At 50.7% G+C, this 20998-nt stretch overlaps 1 pseudogene; it reads right to left on the reverse strand.

Moving 5' to 3' along the window:
- Window positions 1-2963: 2963 nt before the first annotated feature.
- Window positions 2964-20982, reverse strand: LOC124029468 (annotated as a pseudogene).
- Between the last annotated feature and the right edge of the window lie 16 nt (window positions 20983-20998).

The raw sequence follows: 20998 nt of genomic DNA on the forward strand, positions 1-20998 counted from the left end.
TGTATTCTGCATTTCACTGTGAGGTCTACTACACCTGTTGTATTAAGCATTTCACTGTGAGGTCTACTACACCTGTTGTATTCAGCATTTCACTGTGAGGTCTACTACACCTGTTCTATTCAGCATTTCACTGTAAGGTCTACTACACCTGTTGTATTCTGCATTTCACTGTGAGGTCTACTACACCTGTTGTATTCTGCATTTCACTGTGAGGTCTACTACACCTGTTGTATTCAGCATTTCACTGTGAGGTCTACTACACCTGTTGTATTCAGCATTTCACTGTGAGGTCTACTACACCAGTTGTATTCAGCATTTCACTGTAAGGTCTACTACACCTGTTGTATTCAGCATTTCACTGTGAGGTCTACTACACCTGTTGTATTCAGCATTTCACTGTGAGGTCTACTACACCTGTTGTATTCAGCATTTCACTGTGAGGTCTACTACACCTGTTGTATTCAGCATTTCACTGTGAGGTCTACTACACCTGTTGTATTCAGCGCCCGTGACAAATAAACCTCGATTTGATCCCTGGTATGACACTCTGGAAATAATTCCACATGTTAGCTTAGTAGAAGCCCCCCATCCCCCTTTTGAGAATGATCCAATGTGATGCTTTATAGCCATTATTATATTCACAATAAAAGACACATACAAACAGAACCGTTTTCATGCACTTCTTTAATAGATCTGTTTTTAAATATTCACAACAAATACATTAAGCTCTTTCATCTTTTATATAATACAGTTTTTAAATTATTTATTTTTATTTTTACACAGCATTTTTTTCTCAGAATGTCATTCTATCAAAAACGTCTTTCTCAATCCTTTTAATTTTCTTCATTTTATATATATCTCATTCCATGTTGAGAGTCACCATGACTCCTATTTTCAAAAAACGGCCAGTATCTCCTTTATACAGCTATATACAGAGGACGACGGTCATTCCCAGGAGGAGGAAGGTGTCGTTCGGGGAGGTGGCTTGTGGGATACGGCGGCTTCAGGTGCAGGCATGGACAGATACGGGGTTCCAAACGCCTTACAGTAAAGTAATACAAATTGAAGTAAACCATAGCAGGCAACAACGCTTTGATGGAGACAGAGGAGGAGGCCAACTCAACAGTTGTCAGTAGCCCCATAGCTTTGATGGAGAGGGAGGACATCTCAACAGGTTGTCAGTAGAGTCTCATAGCTTTGATGGAGAGGAGAAGGACAACTCAACAGGTTGTCAGTAGAGTCTCATAGCTTTGATGGAGAGGAGGAGGACATCTCAACAGGTTGTCAGTAGAGTCTCATAGCTTTGATGGAGAGGAGGAGGAGGGAGTCTCATAGCTTTGATGGAGAGGAGGACATCTCAACAGGTTGTCAGTAGAGTCTCATAGCTTTGATGGAGAGGAGGAGGAGGACAACAGGTTGTCAGTAGAGTCTCATAGCTTTGATGGAGAGGAGGAGGACAAAAGGTTGTCAGTAGAGTCTCATAGCTTTGATGGAGAGGAGGAGGACAACTCAACAGGTTGTCAGTAGAGTCTCATAGCTTTGATGGAGAGGAGGAGGACATCTCAACAGGTTGTCAGAGTCTCATATCTTTGATGGAGAGGAGGAGGAGGAGGACATCTCAACAGGTTGTCAGTAGAGTCTCATAGCTTTGATGGAGAGGAGGAGGACATCTCAACAGGTTGTCAGAGTCGCATAGCTTTGATGGAGAGGAGGAGGAGGAGGACATCTCAACAGGTTGTCAGTAGAGTCTCATAGCTTTGATGGAGAGGAGGACGACATCTCAACAGGTTGTCAGTAGAGTCTCATAGCTTTGATGGAGAGGAGGAGGAGGAGGACAACAGGTTGTCAGTAGAGTCTCATAGCTTTGATAGACCAATGCTTGTGAAGACATCCACAGTCTGCTGCAACAGCATATATATCATAACATAAAGAACATGGCTGTATGCATCCCAAATGGAACCCTATCACATGGAACCCTATCACATGGAACCCTATCAAATGGAACCCTATCACATGGAACCCTATCACATGGAACCCTATCACATGGAACCCTATCAAATGGAGCCCTATTCCCTACATAGAGCCCTATTCCCTACATAGAGCCCTATTCCCTACATAGAGCCCTATTCCCTACATAGAGCCCTATTCCCTACATAGAGCCCTATTCCCTACATAGAGCCCTATTCCCTACATAGAGCCCTATTCCCTACATAGAGCCCTATTCCCTACATAGAGCCCTATGGGCCCTGGTCAAAAGGGGGCACTATATAGGGAATAAGGTGCCATCTGGGATGCCTGTTGATCTGTAAAATACTAAGAGCACTCGTAACAACTCCTTCCTGCCGTTAGCTCCCCCCGGGGTCCTATTTATCTGATCCTTTACTTAACTAGGCAAGTCAGTTAAGGACAAATTCATATTTACAATGATGCCCTAGCACCGGGCCAAACCTGGACCACGCTGGGCCAAACCCGGACCACGCTGGGCCAAACCCGGACCACGCTGGGCCAAACCCGGACCACGCTGGGCCAATTGTGCGCCGCCCCTATGGGACTCCCAATCACGGCCGGGTTGTGATACAGCCCGGAATCGAACCAGGGTCTGTAGTGATGCCTCTAGCCTTGGACTGCTGCGCCACTCGGAAAACCCCTATATTTTACAGATTCCTGCTGTTAGTCCCTCGGGGGTCATATCGGCTGTTAGTCCCTCGGGGGTCATATCGGCTGTTAGTCCCTCGGGGGTCATATCGGCTGTTAGTCCCTCGAGGGTCATATCGGCTGTTAGTCCCTGGGGTCATATCGGCTGTTAGTCCCTCGGGGGTCATATCGGGCTGTTAGTCCCTCGGGGGTCATATCGGCTGTTAGTCCCTCGGGGTCATATCGGCTGTTAGTCCCTCGGGGTCATATCGGCTGTTAGTCCTCGGGGTCATATCGGCTGTTAGTCCCTCGGGGGTCATATCGGGCTGTTAGTCCCTCGGGGTCATATCGGCTGTTAGTCCCTCGGGGGTCATATCGGCTGTTAGTCCCTCGGGGGTCATATCGGCTGTTAGTCCCTCGGGGGTCATATCGGCTGTTAGTCCCTCGGGGGTCATATCGGCTGTTAGTCCCTCGGGGGTCATATCGGCTGTTAGTCCCTCGGGGGGGTCATATCTTGGGTTGGGTCACAGTGAACTGAAGACCCGGTGTAATGGAAACGATGTCCTTCAGAAAAATCCATAACATTATGCATCTCATGGCAGAAGTCCACATCTCTATTCTGGTTAAACCTCCAGTATTAGGATTTGCTCCTCCTGGGCCTAATCTATGGGCCAGTTTCCATAGACACAGTTTAAGCAAAGTCCTAAACTGATAATGTCAAATGGTAGATTCTCCATCGAATGTTCTTCTACAGCGGAGAAACCAGCCATGTCCGTTCGTAGGAGGTCCTCGTCAAGTGTTTAATTCTTCACGTGACGACCGGTGTCTTCGTCCCAAATGGAGCCCCTCTTCCTTCTCCGGGGAACACTACCTGAGCCAACCGAGTGCACCGTAAAGGGCATGGGGAACCGTTTCGGGACGTAGCCAATGCCCCATCTTACACAGCTTTTTGGCTTCCCCAGCAGAACATCAACTGTGTTCCCTTTACAGACGGAACATGATGCGTTTGGAAATTGAGTTTAGGGGTGTTTAGTCAACAACTTAATTTATGTTGTGACAGGATTTATTTGTTAATATAAAATAAAAATAAATTAAAAAAGGAAAGTCTCTATTTTTGCTTCTTCGATACGTCCCTCCCTCACAAAGACACAGGAGAAGTTACAACAACACTAGATGGCTCTCCCGGTCTCAATAACCACAATTCAGAAAATGTCATTAACAAAGGACTCAATAGTTTTACAGGCCTGCCTGTCTACAAAATAACAAAAAGGCAAAACGACATCGACAAAAGATAAGTTAAAAACAGCTCCTTCAACACCCTGGAATGACCGCTGCATGACTACAGAAAGGACAGATAGGACAGAAAGGACAGATAGGACAGAAAGGACAGATTGATTTTATACCTGACACAGGTTCCACTTCAATCCCCACTCAAAAACACAACCTGGAAAATAGGTTTCCCCCTTGGTACAGGTCTAGGATCAGCCCCCCCAATCAGAACCTTAACCAATGGGGAGGGAAATTAAAAAGTGACCCAAGACCACCGACCCCCCTCCAAAAAAAAAAAACATTTAAAATCACACTAGTCTTTCAGGTAGGTGAAAGCAGCCATCTTGTTCACAGGTGCAACGGGTGAATTGAGCTTCTGCTTCCTCTGTCTGTGATAAAAGCAATATTAAAGTCCACGACAAGAAGAGGAAGTCTCATTGGTAGGTTATCACATGCACTGCCCAGATAGCTATTCACCAATCAGAGAATCAGAGATGTTGGGTGGGTGGGTGGGGGGTTTGATTGGATGAGTGGTGGGTGGGGGGGTTTGATTGGTTGATTGGATAGTGTTCTGGGAATGTAACCAAGCTGAGAGGAGGAGACGTGTCTCGTTGAAGGAGAGCAGTCAAACTTGTAACAGCACAACGCAGCTGCTATCCAACATATAGACTAGAGCAGAACCCCTATGCAATCATTCCCTTCTGACCGGGAATATCGGGACGCAGTCCTGGTTCTTCCGTCCTTTAGACCTCACTCTGACCTTCAGCTAGAGGGAGTACCATTGTACGGCGTTCTTGTAAGCTTCCACCCTTCCTCGTACAAACTCACTAGAAAAAAAGTCAGTCCGCCCCCCCCCACCCCCTCCAAAATAAAATGGTCAGAGAGACTCTCCGTCCTCCACACCCCCTCCGTGTCCCCCCCTCTCCGCCCTCCACACCCCTGTAAACTCGGTCCTAGAGGATTGTGATCGGGCTCTCCCCTACCCCCTCCTCAAAACACCAAGTCAAAACACCAAGTCTGAAGAGGCACTGGCAGCCATCTTAGATTCACACAGTTTCTCTCTCTAACGGACCTGTTGTTGTCCCTTCCAAAAACAACGGTCCTCGGCTGATTTCAAAAAGGCTCTTTGTGACGCTAACGTAGCGAGCGGAGTTCCTCACTTCTGGTTTTCAGGGGAAACGGAAGTTAGGTTGAACACACTGTGTATCCCTGAAAAAAAAAAGTGGATGTTGGCGTTTTTCCGGTCGACTCCATAAAAACTAAATCAAAATGATGTGAGCGAAATGACAAAGGCAAAGATCCCGGAGTCTGGAAAAAAATGTGGAAAAGCATCTTTCATTGGAAAATGGATCTGTGAGAGAGAGCGCTGAGGGGACAGTCTCAGAGTCGCTGTCCTTTCAGTGAAGCTTGAGTCGAGACAGATCTGTGAGAGAGAGCGCTGAGGGGACAGTCTCAGAGTCGCTGTCCTTTCAGCGAGGCTTGAGTCAAGACAGATCTGTGAGAGAGAGAGCGCTGAGGGGACAGTCTCAGAGTCGCTGTCCTTTCAGTGAAGCTTGAGTCGAGACAGATCTGTGAGAGAGAGCGCTGAGGGGACAGTCTCAGAGTCGCTGTCCTTTCAGTGAAGCTTCAGTCGAGACAGATCTGTGAGAGAGAGAGCGCTGAGGGGACAGTCTCAGAGTCGCTGTCCTTTCAGTGAAGCTTGAGTCGAGACAGATCTGTGAGAGAGAGCGCTGAGGGGACAGTCTCAGAGTCGCTGTCCTTTCAGTGAAGCTTGAGTCGAGCGTATTCGTGTGTGACCTATCACCGGGTAGGAATGCTTTGTAGTGACAGTAAAAACATCAACAATCTCGTCAACCAAAACAAGAAGAACTAAAAGCTCAGAACAGCCCCCCCACATATCCTTAAAATCACAAAACAAACACGAACTGGGGATTTCATTTCTTCAAATAAATAAATTTTTTCAAGTCCTCTTCCCACAGGGTCGACTCCACCCCCCTGGGAAATCCAGCTTATCAGCGATTGGCTCAGACCTGGCCCCTTCATCTCGGATAACCAATGAGCAGCCAGGAAAGAAGTGTGATTTCCTGTGCCTGTAGCTCCGCCCTCTTCATCATGGAGGGGAGTGAGAAGGCGTGTGCTTCCCAAACCCATCGACCTCTAACCTCTCTTGACCCCTAACCCCAATCCTGTCCTTGTCCTCTCAAAAGTTATATTCCTCCTGCATCAGTCCTACAATCAAGAAGTGCTGTTCTCTCCTTTTACAGTTTTCCCTTCATCCTCTGGTCTGGTTGGGTGTCTGGTTGGGTGTCTGGTCTGGTTTCTTCAGTGCGTCTAGTCGGGTGTCTGGTTGTGTGTCTGGTTTGGTTTCTTCAGTGTGTCTGGTTGTGTGTCTGGTCTGGTTTCTTCAGTGTGTCTGGTTGGGTGTCTGGTCTGGTTTCCTCAGTGTGTCTGGTTGTGTGTCTGGTTGTGTGTCTGGTTGGGTGTCTGGTCTGGTTTCCTCAGTGTGTCTGGTTGTGTGTCTGGTTGTGTGTCTGGTTTGGTTTCTTCAGTGTGTCTGGTTGTGTGTCTGGTCTGGTTTCTTCAGTGTGTCTGGTTGTGTGTCTGGTCTGGTTTCTTCAGTGTGTCTGGTTGGGTGTCTGGTTGTGTGTCTGGTTTGGTTTCTTCAGTGTGTCTGGTCGGGTGTCTGGTCGGGTGTCTGGTCGGGTGTCTGGTTGGGTGTCTGGTCGGGTGTCTGGTCTGGTTTCCTCAGTGTGTCTGGTTGTGTGTCTGGTTGGGTGTCTGGTTGGGTGTCTGGTCTGGTTTCTTCAGTGTGTCTGGTTGTGTGTCTGGTTGGGTGTCTGGTCTGGTTTCTTCAGTGTGTCTGGTTGGGTGTCTGGTTGTGTGTCTGGTTTGGTTTCTTCAGTGTGTCTGGTCGGGTGTCTGGTCGGGTGTCTGGTCGGGTGTCTGGTCGGGTGTCTGGTCTGGTTTCCTCAGTGTGTCTGGTTGTGTGTCTGGTTGGGTGTCTGGTTGGGTGTCTGGTCTGGTTTCCTCAGTGTGTCTGGTTGTGTGTCTGGTTGTGTGTCTGGTTTGGTTTCTTCAGTGTGTCTGGTTGTGTGTCTGGTTGGTTGTGTGTGTCTGGTCTGGTTTCTTCAGTGTGTGTCTGGTTGTGTGTCTGGTTGGGTGTGTCTGGTCTGGTTTCTTCAGTGTGTCTGGTTGGGTGTCTGGTTGTGTGTCTGGTTTGGTTTCTTCAGTGTGTCTGGTGGGTGTCTGGTGGGGTGTCTGGTTGGGTGTCTGGTCTGGGTGTCTGGTTGTGTGTCTGGTTGGTTTCCCCTTCAGTGTGTCTGGTTGTGTGTCTGGTTGGGTGTCTGGTTGGGTGTCTGGTCTGGTTTCCTCAGTGTGTCTGGTTGTGTGTCTGGTCGGGTGTCTGGTTGGGTGTCTGGTTGGGTGTCTGGTTGGGTGTCTGGTTGGGTGTCTGGTTGGGTGTCTGGTTGGGTGTCTGGTCTGGTTTCCTCAGTGTGTCTGGTTGGGTGTCTGGTTGGGTGTCTGGTCTGGTTTCTTCAGTGTGTCTGGTTGTGTGTCTGGTTGGGTGTCTGGTCTGGTTTCTTCAGTGTGTCTGGTTGTGTGTCTGGTCTGGTTTCTTCAGTGTGTCTGGTTGGGTGTCTGGTTGGGTGTCTGGTTTGGTTTCTTCAGTGTGTCTGGTTGTGTGTCTGGTTGGGTGTCTGGTCTGGTTTCTTCAGTGTGTCTGGTTGTGTGTCTGGTTGGGTGTCTGGTCTGGTTTCTTCAGTGTGTCTGGTTGGGTGTCTGGTCGGGTGTCTGGTCGGGTGTCTGGTCGTGTGTCTGGTCGGGTGTCTGGTCGTGTGTCTGGTTGGGTGTCTGGTCGTGTGTCTGGTTGTGTGTCATTCAACTTTTCTTTTCCTTGTTTCTAAAATCAGATTTGGTAGTTTTCCCCCCGATGTGGTGATTCCCCAGCGGAGATCTCATCTGTAGAGCTCCTGAGACGTGGAGCGGAGCGAGGAAGAGGATGTCTGTCTCTTTAGGTGTGGAAAGTAGAAAACAGCACGTTCTTTTGAGACTAGGATGTTGGTTTGTGGTTAAAATTGATGAAGTAATCCACCGCAGGAACACAAGACTTGTTGAAGAGGGACGAGGGATGGACTGGCTGAACTGGTGGAATCTGGATCAGCATCTTATTTAAATGCTGAAAACTCCCCTGGAATGAAGAGAAGAGAGAGAACATCAGGTTGGAAGAGAGGAGAGAGAGACAGCAGTACAGAGTGGAAGAGAGAGAGAGAGGAGAGAGAGACAGCAGTACAGAGTGGAAGAGAGAGAGGAGAGAGGAGAGAGAGACAGCAGTACAGAGTGGAAGAGAGAGAGAGAGGAGAGAGACAGCAGTACAGAGTGGAAGAGAGAGAGAGAGAGAGAGAGACAGCAGTACAGAGTGGAAGAGAGAGAGAGAGGAGAGAGACAGCAGTACAGAGTGGAAGAGAGAGAGAGAGGAGAGAGACAGCAGTACAGAGTGGAAGAGAGAGAGAGAGGAGAGAGACAGCAGTACAGAGTGGAAGAGAGAGAGAGAGAGAGTACAGATTGGAAGAGACAGACAGCAGTACAGAGTGGAAGAGAGAGAGAGGAGAGAGACAGCAGTACAGAGTGGAAGAGAGAGAGAGAGAGAGACAGCAGTACAGAGTGGAAGAGAGAGAGAGGAGAGAGAGACAGCAGTACAGAGTGGAAGAGAGAGAGAGAGGAGAGAGAGACAGCAGTACAGAGTGGAAGAGAGAGAGAGAGGAGAGAGGAAGAGAGAGAGAGAGGAGAGAGACAGCAGTACAGAGTGGAAGAGAGAGAGAGAGAGGAGAGAGAGACAGCAGTTCTGTTCTGAAGTGCTAAATGAGTGTCATTGTGTCTATGTTCCAATCCTATCTATTATTTCAACAGGCCAAATCATTGATCACAGATCAGGTTACGTGAGCACATTTAAAATGGCAGTAACACTCTGACCATGGAGAAACTACAGGACCCCCAGCGCGTGTGTGGCCCCTCACCGTATCCCCCTGTATCGGGGTTTTGGGGAGGAGCAGGCGTACAGGCTGAAGTCCTCCGTCTGGAACCCGGCTCGGTTCAGTGAGGGTTCCGACGCGGAGCGGTGGATCTTGGGTAAAGAACGCGCCAGCAGCTCAATGGACGCCAGGATCTGACAGAGGAGGTCAGAAGAGAAAACACAGGAGGTTATTAGGTCATCCCTAGCCAATCCCCTCTCTCGTATCGCTCGTCTCAAATAGGAAGAAAGCTGACAGCCAAGTCAGAGAATCTTAGATTGAGGCGGTCAGCAGATCCTCAGCTGGGCTTTCCAGCAGCCTTTACAAACACAGTGAGACGCTAGTGTGAATGTATTTCTAGTACTCGGAGGCCACCTGGTGGTGGAAATAACACATTCTCCTTCATACATACAAGTTAAACAACAACCAAGGAGTGCTGGCTCGGTCCCCACACAGGTTACCAGCCTTAACCACATGAGCAGGAAGGAGGTTTCTGGTGAGGTGAATATCTTGGTGGGGTGGATAGTCTTGGTCATTTTAAAACATTCAGCTCAACCCCTGGCATGTACAGTGAAGTGTTCTCCATAGTTACCTGAGAGGGAATAGGGGTCCCGTCCTCCATAGTTACCTGAGGGAATAGGGGTCCCGTATCCATAGTTACCTGAGAGGGAATAGGGGTCCCGTCCTCCGTCGTTACCTGAGGGAATAGGGGTCCCATCTCCATAGTTACCTGAGGGAATAGGGGTCCCGTCCTCCGTCGTTACCTGAGGGAATAGGGGTCCCATCTCCATAGTTACCTGAGGGAATAAGGGTCCCGTCCTCCATAGTTACCTGAGGGAATAGGGGTCCCGTCTCCATCGTTACCTGAGGGAATTAGGGGTCCCGTCTCCATAGTTACCTGAGGGAATTAGGGGTCCCGTCTCCATAGTTACCTGGGGGAATAGGGGTCCCGTCTCCATCGTTACCTGAGGGAATTAGGGGTCCCGTCTCCATAGTTACCTGAGGGAATAGGGTCCCATCTCCATAGTTACCTGAGAAGGAATTAGGGGTCCGTCTCCATAGTTACCTGAGAGGGAATAGGGGTCCCGTCTCCATAGTTACCTGAGAGGGAATTAGGGGTTCCGTCTCCATAGTTACCTGAGAGGGAATAGGGGTCCCGTCCTCCATAGTTACCTGAGGGAATTAGGGGTCCGTCTCCATAGTTACCTGAGGGAATAGGGGTCCCGTCTCCATAGTTACCTGAGAGGGAATTAGGGGTCCCGTCTCCATAGTTACCTGAGAGGGAATAGGGGTCCCGTCTCCATAGTTACCTGAGAGGGAATTAGGGGTCCCGTCTCCATAGTTACCTGAGGGAATTAGGGGTTCCGTCTCCATAGTTACCTGAGGGAATAGGGGTCCCGTCTCCATAGTTACCTGAGGGAATTAGGGGTCCCGTCTCCATAGTTACCTGAGGGAATAGGGGTCCCGTCTCCATAGTTACCTGAGAGGGAATTAGGGGTCCCGTCTCCATAGTTACCTGAGGGAATTAGGGGTCCCGTCTCCATAGTTACCTGAGGGAATTAGGGGTCCCGTCTCCATCGTTACCTGAGGGAATAGGGGTCCCGTCTCCATCGTTACCTGAGAGGGAATTAGGGGTCCCGTCTCCATAGTTACCTGAGAGGGAATAGGGGTCCCGTCTCCATAGTTACCTGAGAGGGAATTAGGGGTCCCGTCTCCATAGTTACCTGAGAGGGAATAGGGGTCCCGTCTCCATAGTTACCTGAGAGGGAATTAGGGGTCCCGTCCTCCATAGTTACCTGAGGGAATAGGGGTCCCGTCTCCATAGTTACCTGAGGGAATAGGGGTCCCGTCCTCCATCGTTACCTGAGGGAATAGGGGTTCCGTCCTCCATAGTTACCTGAGGGAATAGGGGTCCCGTCTCCATAGTTACCTGAGGGAATAGGGGTCCCGTCCTCCATAGTTACCTGAGGGAATAGGGGTCACGTCCTCCATAGTTACCTGAGGGAATAGGGGTCCCGTCTCTATAGTTACCTGAGGGAATAGGGGTCCCGTCTCCATAGTTACCTGAGGGAATAGGGGTCCCGTCCTCCATCGTTACCTGAGGGAATAGGGGTCCCGTCTCCATAGTTACCTGAGGGAATAGGGGTCCCGTCTCCATAGTTACCTTACGGAATAGGAGTCCCGTCCTCCATCGTTACCCGAGGGAATAGGGGTCCCGTCTCCATAGTTACCTGAGGGAATAGGGGTCGTTCCTCTCTCTTCTTCTTCATACAGTCAGCCATCAGCCTCCTCATGGCTTTAGGACAGTTGGAGCGCACCTTACTGAGGTCAGGAGACAGGTATCCCCGACCCACCATGAAGATTATCTAGAGGGGAGAGGTAGAGGGTCAGAGGTCAGGAGACAGGTATCCCCGACCCACCATGAAGATTATCTAGAGGAGAGAGGTAGAGGGTCAGAGGTCAGAGACAGGTATCCCGACCCACCATGAAGATTATCTAGAGGAGAGAGGTAGAGGGTCAGAGGTCAGAGGTCAGGAGACAGGTATCCCCGACCCACCATGAAGATTATCTAGAGGAGAGAGGTAGAGGGTCAGAGGTCAGGAGACAGGTATCCCCGACCCACCATGAAGATTATCTAGAGGAGAGAGGTAGAGGGTTAGAGGTTAGGAGACAGGTATCCCCGACCCACCATGAAGATTATCTAGAGGGGAGAGGTAGAGGGTCAGAGGTCAGGAGACAGGTATCCCCGACCCACCATGAAGATTATCTAGAGGAGAGAGGTAGAGGGTCAGAGGTCAGGAGACAGGTACCCCCGACCCACCATGAAGATTATCTAGAGGAGAGAGGTAGAGGGTCAGAGGTCAGGAGACAGGTATCCCCGACCCACCATGAAGATTATCTAGAGGAGAGAGGTAGAGGGTCAGAGGTCAGGAAACAGGTATCCCCGACCCACCATGAAGATTATCTAGAGGAGAGAGGTAGAGGGTCAGAGGTCAGGAGACAGGTATCCCCGACCCACCATGAAGATTATCTAGAGGAGAGAGGTAGAGGGTCAGAGGTCAGGAGACAGGTATCCCCGACCCACCATGAAGATTATCTAGAGGGGAGAGGTAGAGGGTCAGAGGTCAGGAGACAGGTATCCCCCGACCCACCATGAAGATTATCTAGAGGAGAGAGGTAGAGGGTCAGAGGTCAGGAGACAGGTATCCCCGACCCACCATGAAGATTATCTAGAGGGAGAGGTAGAGGGTCAGAGGTCAGGAGACAGGTATCCCCGACCCACCATGAAGATTATCTAGAGGAGAGAGGTGGAGGGTTAGAGGTCAGAGGTCAGGAGACAGGTATCCCGACCCACCATGAAGATTATCTAGAGGAGAGAGGTGGAGGGTCAGAGGTCAGGAGACAGGTATCCCCGACCCACCATGAAGATTATCTAGAGGAGAGAGGTAGAGGGTCAGAGGTCAGGAGACAGGTATCCCGACCCACCATGAAGATTATCTAGAGGGGAGAGGTAGAGGGTTACAGGTCAGAGGTCAGGAGATAGGTATTCCTGACCCACCATGCAGATTATCTAGAGGGGAGAGGTGGAGGGTTAGAGGTCAGCGGTCAGGAGATAGGTATTCCTGACCCACCATGCAGATTATCTAGAGGAGAGAGGTAGAGGTTAGAGGTCAGGAGACAGGTAGCCCCGACCCACCATGAAGATTATCTAGAGGGGAGAGGTGGAGGATTAGAGGTCAGAGGTCAGGAGACAGGTATCCCCGACCCACCATGAAGATTATCTAGAGGAGAGAGGTAGAGGTTAGAGGTCAGGAGACAGGTAGCCCCGACCCACCATGCAGATTATCTAGAGGAGAGAGGTAGAGGTCAGGAGACAGGTACCCCCGACCCACCATGCAGATTATCTAGAGGAGAGAGGTAGAGGTCAGAGGTCAGGAGAGAGGTAGAGGTCAGAGGTCAGGAGACAGGTATCCACGACTCACCATGAAGATTACCTAGAGGAGAGAGGTGGAGGGTTAGAGGTCAGAGGTCAGGGAGCCCCGACCCACCATGAAGATTATCTAGAGGAGAGAGGTACAGGGTCAGAGGTCAGGGGTAGGAGACCGTGCTCAGGTAGGACAGGACCCCAGACATCAACTCGTAGAGAACATTATAAATGTATGTAAAACAGGAGAGATATTTACCTGGTCTCTGTTATTGATGTTGGAGTAGGGCAAGGCCCCAGACATCAACTCGTAGAGAACTATCCCGAAGGCGTAGACGTCGGACTGGAAGCTGTACGGGTTCTTATCCTGCAGACGGATGACCTCTGGGGCCTACAGGCAGACGGGAGGGACAGCAGAGTCACACAGTTTACCAAGATATACAGCCACATTGGGCAGGGTCGGGCTCAATTACAGTCAAGTCAAGAAGTACACTGTCAATTACAATTCTCTTCAAATGGAGGAATTATAATTTTGGGGTTTACTTCCTGAATTGATTGGAATTGACCTTTCACCCTGTACACTGGGTCTCAAAAGTATCGTCCTTGCGCCTTCCGTCCTCGCCTCCTCCTCAAACCGCACTGGAGGAGAAGATTTGAGGTACCGCCCCCCCCCCAGACCCTCTCCACCAATGAGCTTTGAGATGGAGGCCAGAAGAGAGGAGGGTAAGGAATTGAGGAAAGACTCATTGCGTCCCGAGCTCATGTCACATTTAGACTGATGCATTTATTGACCGTGTTTCCTAAAAACCAACAGATATCTGATCCTTTCAGAGCAGCTCTGATAACGTAGATTACATTCTGACAACGTAGATTACATTCTGATAACGTAGATTACATTCTGACAACGTAGATTACATTCTGACAACGTAGATTACATTCTGATAACGTAGATTACATTCTGACAACGTAGATTACATTCTGATAATGTAGATTACATTCTGACAACGTAGATTACACATTCTGATAATGTAGATTACATTCTGATAACGTAGATTACATTCTGATAATGTAGATTACATTCTGATAACGTAGATTACATTCTGATAACGTAGATTACATTCTGATAATGTAGATTACATTCTCTAGATTACATTCTGATAACGTAGATTACATTCTGATAACGTAGATTACATTCTGATAACGTAGATTACATTCTGATAGATTACATTCTGATAATGTAGATTACATTCTGATAACGTAGATTACATTCTGATAACGTAGATTACATTCTGATAATGTAGATTACATTCTGATAACGTAGATTACATTCTGATTACACATTCTAGATTAACGTAGATTACATTCTGATAACGTAGATTACATTCTGACAATGTAGATTACATTCTGATAATGTAGATTACATTCTGATAACGTAGATTACATTCTGACAATGTAGATTACATTCTGATAATGTAGATTACATTCTGATAATGTAGATTACATTCTGATAACGTAGATTACATTCTGATAACGTAGATTACATTCTGATAATGTAGATTACATTCTGATAACGTAGATTACATTCTGACAATGTAGATTACATTCTGATAATGTAGATTACATTCTGACAACGTAGATTACATTCTGACAACGTAGATTAGTTGGAGTGTTGGACCAGTAACCAGCAGGTAGCCTAGTGGTTAGAGCGTTGGGCCAGTTACCGGAAGGTTGCTGGATCGAATCCCCGAGCTGACAAGGTAAAGAAATCTGCCGTTCTGCCGCTGAGCAAGGCAGTTAACCCACTGTTCCCCGGGCCCTGAGCAAGGCAGTTAACCCACTGTTCCCCAGGCCCTGAGCAAGGCAGTTAACCCACTGTTCCCACGAACAAGGCAGTTAACCCACTGTTCCCCTGAACAAGGGAGTTAACCCACTGTTCCCCTGAACAAGGCAGTTAACCCACTGTTCCCCTGAACAAGGCAGTTAACCCACTGTTCCCCTGAACAAGGCAGTTAACCCACTGTTCCCCTGAACAAGGCAGTTAACCCACTGTTCCCCTGAACAAGGCAGTTAACCCACTGTTCCCCTGAACAAGGCAGTTAACCCACTGTTCCTCTGAACAAGGCAGTTAACCCACTGTTCCCCTGAACAAGGCAGTTAACCCACTGTTCCCCTGAACAAGGCAGTTAACCCACTGTTCCCCTGAACAAGGCAGTTAACCCACTGTTCCCCAGGCGCTGAAGACGTGGATGTTGACTAAGGCAGCCCCCCCCACACCTCTCTGATTCAGAGGGTTAAATGAGGAAGAAACACTTCAGTTGGACAGCTGATTAGGTATCCCCCTTTCCCTAGATTACATTCTAATAATGTAGATTACATTCTAATAATGTAGATTACATTCTAATAATGTAGATTGGATTCTAATAATGTAGATTGCATTCTAATAATGTAGATTACATTCTAATAATGTAGATTACATTCTAATAATATAAATATAAATATATATATATAATAATATAATAATAATAATGTAGAATAATGTAGATTGAATTCTAATAATGTAGATTGAATTCTAATAATGTAGATTACATTCTAATAATATAGATTGGATTCTAGTAATGTAGATTACATTCTAATAATGTAGATTGGATTCTAATAATGTAGATTAAATTCGAATAATGTAGAATAATGTAGATTGAATTCTAATAATGTAGATTAAATTCTAATAATGTAGATTAAATTCTAATAATGTAGAATAATGTAGATTGAATTCTAATAATGTAGATTAAATTCTAATAATGTAGATTGAATTCTAATAATGTAGATTGAATTCTAATAATGTAGATTGAATTCTAATAATGTAGATTACATTCTAATAATGTAGATTGGATTCTAATAATGTAGAATAATGTAGATTGAATTATCTTGCTGGTTGTTTAGTCTATTCAGGTTCTCCTCTTAATCACTGCAGTATCACTCACCATCCACAGGATGGAGCCAGAGAGCTGTTCAAACTGGTGGGAGCCGCTCCAACGGGACTTCACTGTGGCCAGGCCGAAGTCTCCTATCTTCACGGTCAGGTCCTCGTGTAGGAAGATGTCTGGGAGGGGAGGGGTTAAGGAACCTGAAAGCTAAGGGACTGCTGGGGGAGCTCCGTCTGGGGAGAGGGGGAACTCCGTCTGGGGAGGAGAAGGGGAGCTCCGTCTGGGGAGAGGGGGAACTCCGTCTGGGGAGGAGAGGGGGAGCTCCGTCTGGGGAGGAGAGGGGGAGCTCCGTCTGGGGAGGAGAAGGGGAGCTCCGTCTGGGGAGAGGGGGAGCTCCGTCTGGGGAGGAGAGGGGAGCTCCGTCTGGGGGGAGAGGGGGAGCTCCGTCTGGGGAGGAGAGGGGAGCTCCGTCTGGGGAGGAGAGGGGAGCTCCGTCTGGGGAGAGGGGGAGCTCCGTCTGGGGAGGAGAGGGGAGCTCCGTCTGGGGAGGAGAAGGAGCTCCGTCTGGGGAGGGAGAGGGGAGCTCCGTCTGGGGAGAGGGGAGCTCCGTCTGGGGAGGAGAAGGGGAGCTCCGTCTGGGGAGGAGAAGGGGAGCTCCGTCTGGGGAGGAGAAGGGGAGCTCCGTCTGGGGAGGAGAAGGGGAGCTCCGTCTGGGGGGAGAGGGAGCTCCGTCTGGGGGGAAGGGGAGCTCCGTCTGGGGGGGGAGAAGGGAGCTCCGTCTGGGGGAGAGGGGAGCTCCGTCTGGGGAGAGGGGAGCTCCGTCTGGGGGGAGAGGGGAGCTCCGTCTGGGGAGAGAGAGGGGAGCTCCGTCTGGGAGGAGAGGGGAGCTCCGTCTGGGGAGGAGAAGGGGAGCTCCGTCTGGGGAGGAGAAGGGAGCTCCGTCTGGGAGGAGAAGGGGAGCTCCGTCTGGGGGAGAAGGGAGCTCCGTCTGGGGAGGAGAAGGGAGCTCCGTCTGGGGAGGAGAAGGAGCTCCGTCTGGGGAGGAGAAGGGGAGCTCCGTCTGGGGAGGAGAAGGAGCTCCGTCTGGGGAGGGAGAGGGGAGCTCCGTCCGGGGGGGAGAAGGGGAGCTCCGTCTGGGGGAGAAGGGGAGCTCCGTCTGGGGGAGAGGGGAGCTCCGTCTGGGGGGGGAGAGGGGGAGCTCCGTCTGGGGAGAGGGGAGCTCCGTCTGGGGAGAGGGGAGCTCCGTCTGGGGAGAGGGGAGCTCCGTCTGGGGGAGGGGAGCTCCGTCTGGGGAGAGGGGAGCTCCGTCTGGGGAGAGGGGAGCTCCGTCTGGGGAGAGGGGAGCTCCGTCTGGGGAGAGGGGAGCTCCGTCTGGGGAGAGGGGGAACTCCGTCTGGGGAGAGGGGGAACTCCGTCTGGGGAGAGGGGAGCTCCGTCTGGGGAGAGGGGGAGCTCCGTCTGGGGAGGGGGAGCTCCGTCTGGGGGAGAGGGGGAGCTCCGTCTGGGGAGAGGGGGAACTCCGTCTGGGAAGGAGAAGGGGGAACTCCAGTCTGGGGAGAGGGGAACTCAGTCTGGGGAGAGGGGGAACTCAGTCTGGGGAGAGGGGAACTCAGTCTGGGGAGAGGGGGAACTCAGTCTGGGGAGAGGGGGAACTCAGTCTGGGGAGAGGGGGAACTCAGTCTGGGGAGAGGGGGAACTCCGTCTGGGGAGAGGGGGAGCTCCGTCTGGGGAGAGGGGGAGCTCCGTCTGGGGAGAGGGGGAGCTCCGTCTGGGGAGAGGGGGAACTCCGTCTGCACCAACACTCGTCTCCGTCTCACCTAGTCCACCTGAAGATGGAGGCTCTAACTGTATATCCCTCTGAATAATAGTGTCCTGCTAAATGACTACCATGTAAAAACAGATCTGAACACAAAGACGATGTCCTATCGATGACATGTTGATTAGGCGACACAGCGGAGAGGGGTGATTATGACTGCCTTCCTTATAGAATGGGTCAAAGGTCAGACAGACTGTGAAAGGTGCTTGTTGGAAAAAAGGTGAAAGGTCAGAGAGGATACTGTTGCTCTTCAGGTCTCTGTGGATGATGGATTTGGCGTGCAGGTAACTAGGGAGGAAAACCACAACAGCACAGGTTAGTTAGTAATCAATAAACACTAGACATATTTCCTGACCTCCACTGTACCAGTCTGTGAGTGTTAAGACTCTCCTAACCTCCACTGTACCAGTCTGTGAGTTTTAAGACTCTCCTAACCTCCACTGTACCAGTCTGTGAGTGTTAGGGGACGAGGAGAGTCAGCGTAGGGGACCAGGAGAGTCAGCGTAGGGGACGAGGAGAGTCAGCGTAGGGGACGAGGAGAGTCAGCGTAGGGGACGAGGAGAGTCAGCGTAGGGGACGAGGGTGTGAACCAGGAGAGTCAGCGTAGGGGACGAGGAGAGTCAGGGTAGGGGACGAGGAGAGTCAGCGTAGGGACGAGGAGAGTCAGCGAGGGGACCAGGAGAGTCAGCGTAGGGACCAGGAGAGTCAGCGTAGGGGACCAGGAGAGTCAGCGTAGGGGACCAGGAGAGTCAGGTAGGGGACGCAGGAGAGTCAGCGTAGGGACGAGGAGAGTCAGCGTAGGGGACGAGGAGAGTCAGCGTAGGGGACGAGGAGAGTCAGCGTAGGGGACGAGGAGAGTCAGCGTAGGGGACGCGGAGAGTCAGCGTAGGGGACGCGGAGAGTCAGCGTAGGGGACGAGGAGAGTCAGCGTAGGGGACGAGGAGAATCAGCGTAGGGGACGAGGAGAGTCAGCGTAGGGGACGAGGAGAGTCAGCGTAGGGACGAGGAGAGTCAGCGTAGGGGACGAGGAGAGTCATCGTAGGGGACGAGGGGAGTCAGCGTAGGGGACCAGGAGAGTCAGTGTAGGGGACCAGGAGAGTCAGCGTAGGGGACCAGGAGAGTCAGCGTAGGGGACGAGGGCGTGAACCAGGAGAGTCAGCGTAGGGGACGAGGGCGTGAACCAGGAGAGTCAGCATAGGGGACCAGGAGAGTCAGCGTAGGGGACGAGGAGAGTCAGCGTAGGGGACGAGGAGAGTCAGCGTAGGGGACGAGGAGAGTCATCGTAGGGGACGAGGAGAGTCATCGTAGGGGACGAGGAGAGTCATCGTAGGGGACGAGGAGAGTCATCGTAGGGGACCAGGAGAGTCAGCGTAGGGGACCAGGAGAGTCAGCGTAGGGGACGAAGAGAGTCAGCGTAGGGGACGAGGAGAGTCATCGTAGGGAACGAGGAGAGTCAGCGTAGGGGACGAGGAGAGTCATCGTAGGGGACCAGGAGAGTCAGCGTAGGGGACGAGGAGAGTCAGCGTAGGGGACGAGGAGAGTCAGCGTAGGGGACGAGGGGAGTCAGCGTAGGGGACGAGGGGAGTCAGCGTAGGGGACGAGGGCGTGAACCAGGAGAGTCAGCGTAGGGGACGAGGAGCGTGAACCAGGAGAGTCAGCGTGAGGGGACGAGGCGTCAACCAGGGAGAGTCAGCGTAGGGGACGAGAGAGCGTCCAACCAGGAGAGTCAGCGTAGGAAACGAGAGTGTGAACCAGGAGAGTCAGGGGACGAGGAGAGTCGCGTAGACCCAGGGACGAGGAGAGTCAGCGTAGGGGACGAGGAGAGTCAGACGAGGAGAGTCAGCGTAGGGGACGAGGGCGTGAACCAGAGAGTCAGCGTAGGGAACGAGAGGGACGAGGAGAGTCAGCGTAGGGGACGAGAGAGTGTGAGGGGACCAGGAGAGTCAGCGTAGGGGACGAGGAGAGTCAGCGTAGGGGACGAGGAGAGTCAGCGTAGGGGACGAGGAGAGTCAGTGTAGGGGACGAGGAGAGTCAGCGAGGGGGACGAGGAGTCAGCGGTGAGGGCCAGGAGAGTCAGCGTAACGGTGAGAGTAGGGGACCAGGAGAGTCAGCAGGAGAGTAGGGGACCAGGAGAGTCAGCGTAGGGGACCAGGAGAGTCAGGGGACCAGGAGAGTAGAGGGGACCAGGAGAGTCAGCAGGGACCAGGAGAGTCAGCGTAGGGACCAGGGCGTGAACTAGGGGACATCCCAAGTAGCAGCCTATTCCCTTGATGTCTGGGACTAGCTCTGGGAACAGGGTGCTAGTCGGGGTACATCCAGTGTGTCGTGGACTAACTCACCCCATGCCCTGCGCGGTCTGCCGGGCGATATCTATGAGCTTGATCATCTCAAACTTGGTCTCTATGATGTGTAGATGGTGGTAGAGGGAGGAGCCTCACACCACTGTCACGATGGCCAGCTGAGGCTTGGTGGTGTAAACCCATGAACAGCAGGATGTTGACGTGACGAGTCTTCCTGTTAGGAAGCAGGAGAGGAAACCACTGAGGAGGAGCTTTTAGTTATCCATCCAGCATGCTATTTCATGACAAAACAGAAGCCCTGCTATTTCATGACAAAACAGAAGCCCTGCTAGGCTTCATGACAAAACAGAAGCCCTGCTATTTCATGACAAAGCCCTGTTGTTTCATGACAAAACAGAAGCCCTGCTATTTCATGACAAACAGAAGCCCTGCTATTTCATGACAAAGTTCTGCTGTTTCATGACAAACAGAAGCCCTGCTATTTCATGACAAAGCCCTGTTGTTTCATGACAAAACAGAAGCCCTGCTATTTCATGACAAAAGCCCTGTTGTTTCATGACAAAACAGAAGCCCTGCTATTTCATGACAAAAACAGAAGCCCTGCTATTTCATGACAAAAACAAAAGCCCTGCTATTTCATGACAAAACAGAGAAGCCCTGCTATTTCATGACAAAACAAAATCCCTGCTATTTCATGACAAAACAGAAGCCCTGCTATTTCATGACAAAAACAGAAGCCCTGTTTACACTATACTTGTCGGTTATACTGTATATCCCAACACACCTAAGACCTGGAAGGTAGCAGTTAATCACCTCAACGTCAACGCAGTAAAACTACTATTTCCACCACTGTGTACATGCCAAGCTTTTCATTACCATGACTTCACCGTTAAAAACCCGTGTCTTACCGGAGGACTCCCACCTCGTTCTTAAAGGCCTGTAGCTGCTGTGGTGTGGGAGCTGTCACGTTCAACATCTTCACCGCCACGTCGCCGTGCCACTTGCCCTTGAAGACGGTCCCAAAGGATCCAGAGCCTATCCTCTGACCCAGGGTGATCTGACCTTCTGAGATCTCCCAGTCGTCACTAGAGTCCCGTCTGCCCAGGGTTTTCTACATGGGGGGG

The sequence above is a fragment of the Oncorhynchus gorbuscha genome, unplaced genomic scaffold (genome assembly GCF_021184085.1).
Source record: "Oncorhynchus gorbuscha isolate QuinsamMale2020 ecotype Even-year unplaced genomic scaffold, OgorEven_v1.0 Un_scaffold_6474, whole genome shotgun sequence".
Classification (NCBI taxonomy): domain Eukaryota; kingdom Metazoa; phylum Chordata; class Actinopteri; order Salmoniformes; family Salmonidae; genus Oncorhynchus; species Oncorhynchus gorbuscha.